Raw genomic sequence first — 14,262 nt, 5'->3', positions numbered from 1 at the left:
AAGCCACCTGCAGACCCACCGTTGACGACGACGAACCAGTCAGTGTCCTCACTGCCTCTGATGCAGTTGGTTTCCCCCGTCATCAACCCGATGACGACGGCGACGATGTCCTTGTCGACCGAAGTTCTGGCCTGGAGACCAGACGTTTTTGATATGGGGTTGCCGGACACGTTACTGCAGGAACAAGCAGTGTCGATTTCCTCGAAGGAAGACGACGGTTTCAAGATTGCGGGCCCGGAAGACCTTGGGCTACGAGCCAAGTCGCCATCAGGAGCAACCTGCTCTCAGGTGTTTACCAATATTCCAAACTCTCAATCGGCCCTGTCCGTGGAGGTCCTGTCCTCCTTACACTCGCTGCTAAAATCGTTGGATGAAAGGCTTCCACCTATGGCGTCGACCCCCCCCGTCGACGAACCCGGCCCGTCACACCGTCCAACCAAAACGATCGGAGTTCCGGTGACTCCAGTAGTCCAGGAGGAGGGTGAGCTTTCGGACTCTTTATCTGACCGTGGGTCAGCATCGGATATCTCCCTGTCTCCATCTAGGGATCCATCCTGGGTTTCGGATGTGGAACTGGAAACACCAAAGAGTCCCACTCACCCATCGCCACCAGACGATATTGGCGCTTTTCATTCAATGATGGAAAAAGCATGTAAGGAGTTTGGCCTGGCCCAGCAGGAGGAGAAAAAGGACTGCTTTCTATTCGATCATATGGCTAAGAATAGACGCTCAATATTCTCAATACCCATTCTAGATCATGTCTGGAAAGAGGGTGTTCAAACCATGCGTCACCCGTTTTCTGAACCGGCCGTCAAAGGTTGCATTGAAAAGAAATTTAAAGTGCCAGACTCTACCCCGAAGTGTCTTTCGTCCCAACCTACACCTGATTCAGTGGTGTCGGCAGCGGCGACGAGGAAAGCCAAGGCTCAACACAAGTGCTCTACCCCTCCGGATAATGAGGCAAGGCGCCAAGACGTGTTTGGTAAGAAGGTTCTTTCCGTGGGTGCTGCAACTGTGAAAGCAGCCAACTCTCTGGCTATTGTGGCCAGGTACGACAGGGAGATGTGGCACAGACTGGCCCCTATACTGGACCACCTTCCGGAGGAACATAGAAGAACGGCGATGTCTATGGTACGAGAGGGCGTGGAGGCGTCGAATCATGCTATTAACATAGCGGTGGACCTGCCAGATTCGGGTTTTAAGCAGATAAACAACGGAGTTGTTCTAAGACGCCAGGCTTGGCTTAAGTGCACCAACTTCAGACCCGAGGTGCAGTATAAGGTATTGGACATGCCCTTCGAAGGTGACCTTCTTTTCGGAGAAAAGGTGGACGAGGCCTTGAAGGGCATGAAGGAGGATTCGGATACGGCACGATCGTTGGGTGCTCTTCAGGGTGGTAAACACTTTCGATCCTTTTGTCCCTTTAGAGGGGCATCTGGCAACTCAAGATTTTCTACACCCAGGGATAGATCCTTCGGCAGATCGGCGTACCCTTCCCAAGGATATAGACGCGCCTCTCAAAACTCAAGCCGGCGCAGAAACTTCCAGTCATCCAAGAGACGACCGACCTATTCGTCGTCGACGAGCAAACAGAAAGACCAGCAATGACGGAAAGCGCACCGTTCTGGGAGGAAGAGTGTCAAGCTGCGTCAAAGAATGGGAAAACATCACAACAAATCAGTGGGTGTTGGACACAGTGAGGTACGGACATTCTCTACTATTCAAATGCAAACCTCCAAAGTGTCCACCTATACCCCTACCCCAACCACATCTGGACAATTTGCTGCAGGAAGTAGCACTTATGTTACAGAAAGGTGCCATAGAGTTAGTCCCTGCATCGCAGAAAGGCCAAGGGGTATACTCGCGGTGTTTTGTGGTAAAAAAGCCGAACGGAAAATGGCGTCCCATTCTCGACCTACGCGACCTCAACGAGACCTTACAGAGCCAGAAATTCAAAATGCTCACGCTGCAGGAAGTGATCAGGTCTGTTCAAGTGGGAGTTTTTTGGCATCTATAGGACGCGTACTTCCACATCCCTATGTGTCAAAAACACAGGAAGTTTCTGAGGTTCATGGTAGGTCAGACACACTACCAATTCGCAGTGCTCCCGTTTGGTCTCAAATCCTCCCCAAGAACGTTCACAAAATGTTTGGCGCCCGTGGCAGCCTGGCTGAGAAAGAAAGGGCATCATGTATACCCGTACCTCGACGACTGGCTTGTGAGGGGATCCTCCTCGGCGTCGACCAACAACAGCGTACAGGCTACCTTACAGCTTCTGCAACGACTGGGGTTCGCAGTGAACTTCGAAAAGTCCTCTCTAAGGCCATCAAAGAACTTAAAGTTCTTGGGAGCTCAATTCGAAACCCAGTCGGGAATAGTGAAGCCTTCCCTAGACAGAATGTCAAAGATCAATCGGCTGACGAGTCAACTACGTCTACATGGCACACTCTCAGTGAGAAAGTATGTGGCGATCCTAGGTTCCATGGCTTCCTGCATCCATCTAGTAGCCAACTGTCGATTGTTCATGAGGCCACTTCAGGAATTCCTAGCGGACAGATGGAAGCAGTCCACGGGTCGGTGGTCAGACAGGCTAACCATCGACGACGACGAAATCATCCGAGCCCTCCAATGGTGGAAAATCGTTCACAACCTGGACAGAGAACCCGAATTTCAGAATACCATCATCACGGACGCATCCCTGACGGGCTGGGGAGCACACATGGACAACCACCAAACCCAGGGCAGATGGTCTCCCACCGAATCACGCCTACATATCAATGTGCTGGAACTGAGGGCAGTGAGATGGGCCTTGAAATCATTCCTCCCATATACCAAGGGGTCGAGAGTGAGAGTGCTGACAGACAACACGACAGCCATGTTCTACTTGATAAAACAAGGCGGCACGAGATCCAGGACCCTTTCTGTGGAGGCTCAAAAGGTATGGCATTGGGCTTTGAAACACAACATATCTATAGTGGCTCACCATCTCCCAGGAGTGAAGAACGTACAAGCGGATTCCCTGAGCAGGAGCATGGCTCAGATACACGAGTGGGAGATGGACACCATTCAGCTGCAAAGAATCTTCAAAAGGTGGGGTCACCCCTCAGTCGATCTCTTCGCAACGAAAGAAAACAAGAAATGCGAGCAGTTCGCGAGCAGATGGCCTCAGAAAGGATCCCTAGGGGAAGCGTTCTCATTTCCGTGGACAGACAAGTTCCTGTACGCCTTCCCTCCGTTTCCCCTTATACGGAGGACAATACAGTGGATTTGCAGATACAAATGCCGGGTCATTCTGGTGGCACCGTATTGGCCGAGACAACCGTGGTTTTCCGACCTACTACACCTGTTGTTGGAACAACCGATAACTTTCCAGAAAGTTCCGAATCTCCTATCCAGGGACAAGGGAACGGTGTGGCATCACAATCCGGACAGCCTCAACCTGACGGCATGGCTCCTGACTTTGCAGAATTTGGCAATTTGAAAGTCTCGTCGGATTGCCGGAAAATTCTACAGGCGGCTAGGGCTCCTTCCACTAACAAGTCATACATATGCAAGTGGCGAAGGTTCTGTATGTGGTGGCAAACACAGCACGAAATACGGCCTTGGGAAGTAACTCCTGAACAAATTTTACCGTATCTTCTTCACCTAGCAGAGAGTGGGCTATCCTCGTCATCCATCAAGGTGCACCTGGCGGCCATCTCAAGGTTCACGAGAAGGAGACATTCCGCACCGTTATTCAGCGACAGACTGGTGAAACATTTCATGAGGGGTCTCTTTAGAACTTTTCCCCCTACAAAGCGGTTCCCACCATCGTGGAGTCTAAATGTGGTGTTGGCGGCTTTAATGAAGCCTCCTTTCGAACCAATGTCCTCTTCATCCATGCAGTTCCTATCGTGGAAGCTGGCTTTCTTAATTGCCATTACGTCAGCTAGAAGAGTGTCGGAATTACAGGCATTAGTCATAGACCCTCCATATATGAGATTCTTTAAAGATAAAGTGATACTATCAACTAATCCTACTTTCATCCCGAAAGTACCGACGGTCTATCACAAGCACTCGACCATTGCTCTCCCTACTTTCTTTGCGACCCCGTCGTCGACGGCGGAAAAGGCTCTTCATACGCTCGATGTGAAAAGAGTGTTAAAGTTTTATCTGCAAAGAACGCAAGAACTCAGAACTACCAGACAGCTGTTCATCACATATGGTCCGTCGACGAGAGGAAGGGCAATTTCCAAGCAAGGACTGGCTCGATGGGTCTCGTCGGCAATTGCTTTTAGTCACTCCAAGGCCGGGAGACCCCTACAAGGGCACCCTAGAGCCCATTCCACGAGATCGACAGCCTCCTCCGCGGCGCTATGGGCAGGAATTCCTCTGACAGACATCTGCCAGGCGGCGGCGTGGTCAGTCCCACACACGTTCACACGCCATTACTGCCTGGAAAGGCAGCATGTGGATGAAGTACAGAAGGGGAGGGCAGTGCTGCGCCATCTTTTTCAATGAGGTAAGCCAAATGGTGAGACTGTTGTCTTTTACCTTGCCGATGTTTGGTTTTTTTCCTTGATGTGTCGCCTTTATATATATATATATATATATATATATATATATATATATATATAGATATATGTATATATATATATATATATATATGTATGTATTATGAATATGTTTATATCAGAAAATATGTTACTGCTTACGTGCATATATATATATATTTGGACTGGGAGTGGTTTGTTTTTGTAATGTATGTTGCATTGCATTCTCACCTCCTTCTTCTAGGATACTGCTATACAATCTATTCTAAGCATGTGAATCCATGAAAGATCCCATGCTGGAGAAGGGAGTAGTTTCTTACCTGTAACTCCATTTCTTCAGCGTTGGTATCTTTCATGGATTCACATGCGCCCACCAGCCTCCCCGAAATGCAATGTGCAGGATATGTGCATAAACAGGTTTCCCCCTTTCTTCTTTGGAGGGGTCGAAATCTGACGGGACCCGCGGGGGCGGGGCTTTTATACCATTACGTCCTATGGGGCATGCGTGGACGTCCCCGGGGAGGACGTAGATGTGGATAGGACACAGAAGTGTCGGAAGTTTTTTCCTATAGGAAACGACTATATATGTGTACCGAGGGTTCCCAGTCTGACGACGGGGAATATTCTAAGCATGTGAATCCATGAAAGATACCAACGCTGGAGAAATGGAGTTACAGGTAAGAAACTACTCCCTTCCCATTGATTTTAAACGCACTACTTTTTGGTCCAATGTTAAAGATACCGCCAGTGTATTTATTTAATATAAAATCACTGGTTGGGTCTTTTCGCCAGAACTCTTTTCTGAAATGGCGTTCGTGTCCGTCTCTGTAACTCCAACCAAGATCGGGCCCTTTGTTCCACTTTTTGGCAGGCTTCTCCACAGAAGCCCTCCAACTGGTGCCACTCTGTCTGGGTTCCACAGGATGTGTGGGTGGGGGAATGGGCACCCTGGCCTGCGTTGCCTTAGCAACTCAAGTAGCACTCTGTTCTGATTGGCTTAGTGGTGAGCCGCCCCGGCTCACCACTTAGCATGTATGAGTGACAGCTAGGCTGTTGAATGGGGGTTTTTCTGCATAAAAGCGGGGCTTTTGGGACTGGAACTTCAGAAGTCGCCACAGGACCTAAGAAATCCGAAGAGGGGAGAAGCTGAGCCATCTGCAACAACGACACCACCGGTGGAGCCCTGCTGCAACAACCTCACCACTTTCCTGACGACAAGAGAAGATCTTCTGCTGATAGTCTTCTTCCTCTGAGCTGGTGGGATCAACCAGTTCGCCATTTCGCCTTCCAGGGCGTCTCTTGGTCGAATCGTCCGTGCCAAGCACCCCGGCGGCCGGATAGCCAAGCTTCCCCACTGTGACCGCGAATAAAAGGAACAAACCTTTTAACCGACGAACTCCGCAGCTGGTCTCTTCCCTGGGCAGTGCAACGACTCCAGGTTTCCTCATCGACGAGATCTTCTCTTCCCCTGGTCGAAACCACGAACTGCACCCGCTGCCAGGAACAACTGCCACCGCTGGAGCTTCCTCAACTTTAAAGGTACTGTGTTCCACCTGGCCTCCCTTTCTACGGTTTGCTAAATGTGACCCTTAAATCCTTGGCTTTCCAACTGGGTTGGCCCCCAGGCCTTCTAAATTTACCTTCTGAATCAACCCAACCTCTTTTGAACATTTTTACAAAGACTTGAATGCATTTCTAAACTGTGTGATCTTGGGCACATTTCACCTTGCTCCATTTAAAGTAGGCCTGGCCTATGCATTTCTATCTCTACAGTAGACTCTGCCTTCACTAACTTGTTTTGGTCTTAGAAAAGTGTTGGGAACTGTTTTATTTTCATGACCTGCCTTTTTCTCTCCCTTTAACTTAATTATTGGAGTCTCATCTAAGTTATGCGCTCACATCTGTTTTGACAAATAGTAGTGTTTTGACTGAGACTTGTCTAATAATTCTTAAGGGAGGTGTGTATACTTTTCTGACTGTGTTTGAACTTGCTTTGATTTATAGTGCTAGAGTATTTCCTTAAGTGTGTGTTAAATAAATAATTATATACTTTTGATACCAAGCTCTGGTCAGTGTTTGCTTGCTCTACTGTGTTTTTAGCCCTATTGTGTATCCTCTGTATACTGCCCTACTCTTCTTGAGAGAAGTCTGACTGCTCAGCCACAGCTACCAGGTAAATCTGGGTGGTACATACTGCTACCAATTGGGTTTACTGCTTACTCCTGTAGTCTTAATCTTCTTACAGTGGTCCCCAAGGGAAAAAAACAAACCCCACAAATCCAGCAAAGCTGCTGGGGGACTCACTAGGTTTGGGAAATCAGCCTTATAAGAGAATTCTCCATAACACTCGCTCCCCCTCCCCCCCCAGACTAAGGGACAGGAGGATTGAATCCACTCCTGGATGAATCTCATACCTCTAGTCGGTTACAAACATCCTAGAGAGACCATCAGCATTTTGGTGGTGACACCCTGACCTGTGCTCAATGGTGAAATCAAACCCCTGGAGGCAGATTGACCATCTCAATAGTTTTGGGTTTTCCCCTTTCATTTGCATCAACCATCTCAAGGGTTGGTGGTCAGTCTGAATAACAAAAGTAAAACCATACAAGTATGGCCTAAACTTCTTCAGAGCCCACACAATAGCAAAACACTCTCTTTCAATGGTTGCCCACCTTGTCTCAGGTTCCTTCGGTTTTCTACTGATGAAGCAAATGGGGTGCTCCCTACCTTTCCCATCCAGTTGACTAAGGACTGCACCTATACCTGCATTTGAAGCATCTGTCTGTACAATGAATTTTGGTGGTAGTCTGGAGCTCTTAGCACTGGAGCTTGACAAAGGGCTTTCTTCAGGTTTTCAAAGGCCTGATTGCACTCCCCATTCCATCTGACCTTTCTAGGGAACTTAGGAAAGGAGATCACATTCAGGAGAGAAGCTATGGTCCCATAGTTCTCTGTGAAATTCCTGTAGTACCCAGTGAGACCTAAGAAGGCTCTCACCTGGGTCTGAGTAGTAGGTGTTGTCCAATTCTGCACAGCTTCAATCTTACTGGGCAAAGGCCTTATTTCCCCACCTCCTACCTCATGTCCAAGGTAGACCACCTTACTCTGTCCAATCTGGCATTTACTTGCCTTTATGGTCAGATTGGCCTTCTCAAGAGCCTGCAAAACATGTCCTAGGTGGTCAACATGCTCTTCCCAGGAGTGGCTGAACACTGCAATGTCATCCAAGTATGCCATGCAGAAGTCCTCCATCCCAGTCAGAACCTGATTTACCATCCTTTGGAATGTAGCAGGTGCATTCTTCAGTCCAAAAGGCATAACCTTAAATTGGTAAAAGCCAACTGGGGTAGAAAATGCAGTTTTCTCCTTGGCATGGTCTGTCAGGGCTATTTGCCAATAGCCTGACGTCAGATCAAATGTGCTGAGGTACTTGGCATTCCCCCGGAATATTTCCTATGGGATTTTCCCATTGATTTTAAATGCACCACTTTTTGGTGCAATGTTAAAGATACCGCCGGTTTATTTATTTAATATAAAATCACCGGTTGGGTCTTTCCCATTTAAAGTGGGCCTGGCCTATGAACTTTGGCTCTACAGTAGACTCTGCCTTCACTAACTTGTTTTGGTCTTAGAAAAGTGTTGGGAACTGTTTTATTTTCATGACCTGCCTTTTTCTCTCCCTTTAACTTAATTAATGGAGTGCCATCTAAGTTATGCGCTGACATCTGTTTTGACAAATAGTAGTGTTTTGACTTAGACTTGTCTGCACTGCACAGGATTCTGCCTAACAGAGGTTTTGTGACTTTGTCTGCAAAAACTTTTTTTCACCTCAGCAATGGAGCACACTTTTAAGATGGTGCACTCTTGGCATCTCCCACCGGTCAGGCTCTCTAAGATGTTCAGGAGCGCTTCCCATTTGTGCTCAAGAGAATGCAGTCAGTAGGGGACTTGGTACCATATGTGGTGGGAGTGTCCGAAGGCCCAGATTTACTTTTGTCTGAGTTGTTGAGCTGGATCAAAGAAATTGCGGGCGTTGTCCTATCCCTGCCCCCCCTGGAAATTATTTTGGGCACACCAATGCTAGAGTTTGGAGGGGGGGTCTTTTCCTAGAGTGGTTCAGGCAATGTTGAGAGCTGGTAGACTGGCCCTCACCCAGCAATGGAGGGATCACGCTACTCCTCCAAAGCTGAGTGGGTCATTAAGTTGTGGGCCATCTTTACGTATGAAAAGCTGACGGCAATATCCAACAACAAAATGGCTTCCTTCCTGTCTGACTGGACCGCCGTTCTACTGAGTGAGGATTGTAGCTCCCTGAGACTTTAATACCTGAAAGTGGTGAGTGCTGCACCATCTAACTCTCCCACACTGGCTACTCAGTAACAAATGTGGTTGTTAGCGTGGACCTCATCATGACAGTCGATCTGCCCTATCTTAACCCATGATTCCTTTGTTTTCCTTATGCTTGCCTGTACCTGTCATGCGACCTGATCTGGTATTGTTTTTTTTTTTCTCACTTATTTTTTATTGTACATTTTACTACAACAGGAAAAAACCAATAGCAGTGATTATTTAACACAAAGGAACAATACCCCCCCATCCCAACCCTCCCCCCGCTTATAATTAACCGGGCCCGATTGGGCCTTGAGGAGACAGAAAACCGAAAGACAGGAACCATTGAGATTTTAAAAAACAAATAGGCTGACTTCTTGGGATCGCAACTGAACAAACAATACTAGTGATTTAGGCTGCCATAACAGGGGTGAGTACACCCAGTTGCTCCTTGGGCGAGAGTTTCAAAGTCTCATTGAACCACAGTCCTCGTGCAAGAGCACCACTGTCCAGTCCTGCAGGAAAGCAACCATAGCATCGTGTACTAGGGCTGTTAGCTTCTCATAAGTGAAAATGACACAGAGCTTAGTCAGTCAATCTGTTTCGGATGGGGCTTCTCTGCTTCTCCACTTCTGTGCCAGGGCTTACCGCCCTACTCTAAGCATAGCCTGAACCACCCTAGGGTAGACACTCGACTCGGAAGGAAGGGGAACCCAAACAGGGTGTCCATGGAACACAGGGGAATCGTAAGGCCCACCATATCTTTAATCCAGCTCAAGAGCTCCGACCAAAAGATCTGAATAACCGGGCTCTCCCACCACAAATGGTACCAAAAGCCCCTCTGGCCACACTCCCTGGGACAGAGAGGGGAGGAACCGCTAAACATTCTGGACACTCTCTCGGGGGTTATGTGCCAGGTGTGAAGGATTTTAAAGTTGTGCTCCATGGCAGCCGTGTAAAGGGAGCCAGACAGTATCACCCCAAAGAGACTGGACAAGGCGTCCTTGTCTAAGAATTCACCCCATTTTTCCTCCCAGAACCTCTTAAAACCCTGTCTACTCTCAAGTTGAGCTAAGATTAAGATTTTATACAATTTGGAGAGGGAACCTCTTCTTTAGGTGGCCTCCACCAACCATCTTTCCAGGGGTTTGAGAGGGCGTGCCAGATCCACCCCCCACTTGGGGTCGGTCAGGATACCCTTCGCGCGGTGAAAGTCGAAAATAGATATCGGGTGGTCCCCCATGGATTCCGCTAGGGAGGGGTAGTCAATAAAGGTGCCATTCTGGAACAACTAAGCGCCCCGTTCTAGACTGACCATTTCTGGGTATCTCTGAAAACTCTCCTCCCCAGATCTAAAGGAGGACCCAATAAAGAAGAGAGAGGGGATGGCCAGGAAGAGAGGTGAATGTTGGTTCTATCTTCACTCCATAGGGTCCACAGGACATGCAACGTCGGGCGAGTTTGTATCCTGTCCGGGATTTCCCCCGACGAGGCCCACAGGAAATCTCTTACCTTCCTAGGGTGGGTATGGGTATGTTCTATTACCGACCAATAGGTCCACATGTCCTCCTTCATATGCTCCAACATTACCCATAACTGTGCCGCTTTATAGTATAAGCGGAAGTCCGGGAGCCCAAAGCCCCCATGGGACTTCGGAAGGGATAGGGTGGCCAACTTAACTCTTGGCTTTTTCCCGTTCCACACAAAGCGCAATGCCAAGGACTGGAGGGCCCTGAAAAACGAGTCTGGTACTATTGTAGGAAGGGCAGAGAAAAGGTACAAGAGGCGGGGCAGAATGTTCATCTTCAGGGAGACCATGCGCCCAAACCACAAGAGTGTCATCAGGGCCCAGCGCTGCAGGTACGCACATATTTTGGAGAGGACCAGGGGAAAATTAAGCTAAAAAATGCTATTCAAGTCCCTCGGGAGCAGGACACCCAGGTAGTGCGTAGCCACCCGCTCGACTCTAATACCACTCACCATGTCAACGAGGCCGTCAAGCGGCCCCATCGGCATGAGAGATGATTTTGACAAGTTAATTTTTAGGCCCGAGAATGCCCCAAACGATTGGATCAAGCTCAAGAGAGCCGGGAGAGAATGGTCTAGGTTGGTTATATAGACCAAAATGTCATCCGCGAATAAGGATAGCTTAAAGTCTAGGTCGCCACAGCTAATCCCAGTGATCTGGGGGTGAGGTCTTATAGCTATAGCTAGGGGCTCAAAAGCGAGAGCATATAAGAGGGGAGACAAAGGGCAGCCCTGGCGGGTACCTCGAGAGAGGGAAAAGGCGGACGAGAGCGTGTCGTTAACAGTCACCCTGGCAGAAGCGCCATTGTACAGAGCAGAAATCCACCCGCAGAATTTTACCCCTAATCCCATCTTCCTCAAAACTTTTCCCATATAAAACCACTCTACTCGGTCGAAGGCCTTTTCAGAATCCAACGACATCATGTAGGCCTGAACACTTTTACTGCCCACTTCGTGCATCAGACCAAGGGTTTTCCCTAATATTATCGGAGCCCTGCCTGCTGGGAATAAACCCTACCTGGTCACCATGGATAAGCGAGGGGAGATGTTGGGCCAGTCTATTCACAAGAAGTTTTGCAAGAATCTTTACATCAGTGTTTAACAGTGAAAAAGGCTGATAGGACTGGCAGTTCATTGGATCCTTTCCCTCTTTTGGAATAACTACTATGCGATATGGTATTGTTTTATGTTGGGGGGAGGACAGGGTAGGGGGTTAAGGTTGTGGAAATAAACTTTAGCATTGTTATTATGTATACGTTGTGGCGAGCACCAGGTTTCTTTTTTTCCTGATGCCCTATGTATGTGATTTAATGCTTAATAAAAACAAAGTGGAAAAAAAGAATGTGTGTAATTGAACTTTAAAGAAACCCTAATAAAAGGTTCAGAAGCAGAGTGGTCCGGCGTTGCGGGGGCTCATTCGAAGGACTCTGGCTGAAGCCTTTTTGGGGTTGTGCTGTTTTGTTGAAACTACGTTGCAAGAGGCTGAAGAAGAGGCTGGTGTGAAGTGTCAAAGTGCTCGTACGAGGGTCGAGCAAAACCCCTCGTACACTCGAAAGTCTTTGACACATTAGAGAAAGCCTGACTGGGGGCTGTAAAACCAAGGGAAGTGAATCCTGCATAGTGTTTAAACACTTATGAACATTGTGATGACAAGTGTGAACCCAGCTGACGGATGTCCACAATGGATAGTTGTTTAAAAAGACATTGAGACTGTTGAATGATATGTTTTTGAGTGAAAGGCCATAATGAACGCGATTGAGGGAGGCCAACGTTGCAACAAGGATCAGAGCCCGGCTCAGGGGATCAAAAGGGCGAAGAGCAATCGCCCAACGTGAAAGATTACCGAAGGAACTTTTGTTTGTTTATTGTTTATAGTACAGCAGGACTTCTAAGGCAAGAGCCCTTGCAGGAAAGAGACTTGGCCCCAGAAGGTTCTGGCATTGTTGAAAGGAACTGTAATCTTGTGCTGGTGAGGCCCAAGAGTGTGCTGTGCTCAAAGGTCCTTCCTTGTGCCGTGCTACAAACATGGGGAACAATTGGTGAACAATTCTTTCTTTTCTTGAGAACATTGTACCACACTATTTTGAAACTTAGTTGTAAGGATTGGCAATAGGTTTTTTTAGTATAGGCCCTTGTTATTTGACCAGACACCTATAGGATTTCCTTATTATTTGATGGTTGTAGTTTGCTCCCATCTCAGACTCAGATTTAGATTAGGTGTTTTTCTCACCCATTATACAGTTTAATGAACACCATTGAACTGCGATCATTTGTGTCTGTCTTTACTGTTGCCACCATGAGTTTCTTACAGCTGCTTCAAATTGCCCTGAGTGGCAACAATGTGTGAGATTTTGCTCTACTTTCTCATTAGAGCATACCAACCAACGTGGTGGCTCAATTTTTAATGGCAGGCCCGACATTGTGGCACTGGAAGGTCGCAGGACACTGTGCTGAGTTGCAGCCCTCTTTATAATAGGAAGCCTGTTTGCTCAGTGAGGTCTCTGCTGCCAGCTGTTTCAACGTCATGGATGAATGTCATGGTAATGCCTCCGCTGCTGCTGCCCCAGTGGGCATACTGATGCCCTGACAACACGGGTCCATTGCACCAATGCCATATTTTTATGTTTCCAGGGCGCCGTCAAGTCTAGGCCTGAGGTGAAACCTATGGATAGAACCCCTAGAAATGTATTTCAGAGCCACAGGGGAGGTGACTGATCGGGAAAAAATGTTGACTCATCTATGCAGCAGGACCAGCGGTGCGCAAGTTATTCAAGACATTGCAACCAGTTGATGACTCTTACTTGGCAGCCAAAAATGTCTCAAGAGAGTATTTTATGTCACTTGTGAATCTGGACTATGAAAGATTTGTCATGTGCAACTCCAAATAGAAGGACGATGAGGCATTGGACACTTTTCATGGCAGGTTGAGGCAATTAGCGTCCACATGTGCATGGGACAATTAAGAGAGCATGATTGGCCAGTAGCTCATTCAAGGGTGCACCTCCGGTAAAATGCGACGCCAAGTGCTGAGAGAGCCTGGACTAACCCTGGCGTGCATTTTGGAGACGGGCCCCTCGCATGAGTTACCGGACACACATGCATCCAAGATAGATGCTGCGATACGGACACTGAACATTTACGACATTTGTGCCATAGGACGCCAAGAAGGCATGAGAGGGGTGCAAAGGAGTATGGCTCCTCTAAAGGAAAAGGGTCCAGAGCCATCTGCGCCATGTCTACAGTGCGGATATGATCTCCTGCACGCGAATGTCCAGCCAAGGGCCAGATGTGCAGATGGTGTGGTAATCCTAACCATTTTGCAAGCATGTGCTGTGCACCTATTCCGGTGTTGGTTCAGAAGGGACCAGCAAGAACGGGTCCATTTGACCAGAGGTGCCCTCAAAGTGTGGTCCTGATGAATCAAGAAGATCTGGCGGTTCGAGGTGGAAGATGATGAGGAGGACATTGTCTTTATCTCCAACGTGTGCGAACAAGGGGCAAGGAAGAGAAGAGTCGAGATGTGTGGTCAGTGTCAACGTGTTTGAGGTCCCTGTGCTGGTCGACACAGGTGCATTTGTGAATGTAATGGCGCTAAAACATGAGACACTGCCGAACCCCCCCCGTTGCTGTTTGTATTTTCACTTTTGGCAGAGAAACGCCCATTCCACTGATGGGGGCATTCATCTTGCGAGTTGAGCATGGAACAAACTCCATCAAGGCCAGGTTCTTTGTCACTGATGTCAGTGATAACACATTACTGAGCTGTGCGGCAGTGGAAGCACTAAGAATTGTGAGCTTTGCCTATGGTGTCTAAGTCTAGGATGTTCAGGCAATCGTGGAAACATTTGCTGATGTTTTCAATGGCATTGGAAAG

Source organism: Ambystoma mexicanum, chromosome 2p, assembly GCF_040938575.1.
Source record: "Ambystoma mexicanum isolate Mex_15411 chromosome 2p, UKY_AmexF1_1, whole genome shotgun sequence".
Lineage (NCBI taxonomy): Eukaryota > Metazoa > Chordata > Amphibia > Caudata > Ambystomatidae > Ambystoma > Ambystoma mexicanum.
This window is presented reverse-complemented; position numbering follows the sequence as displayed.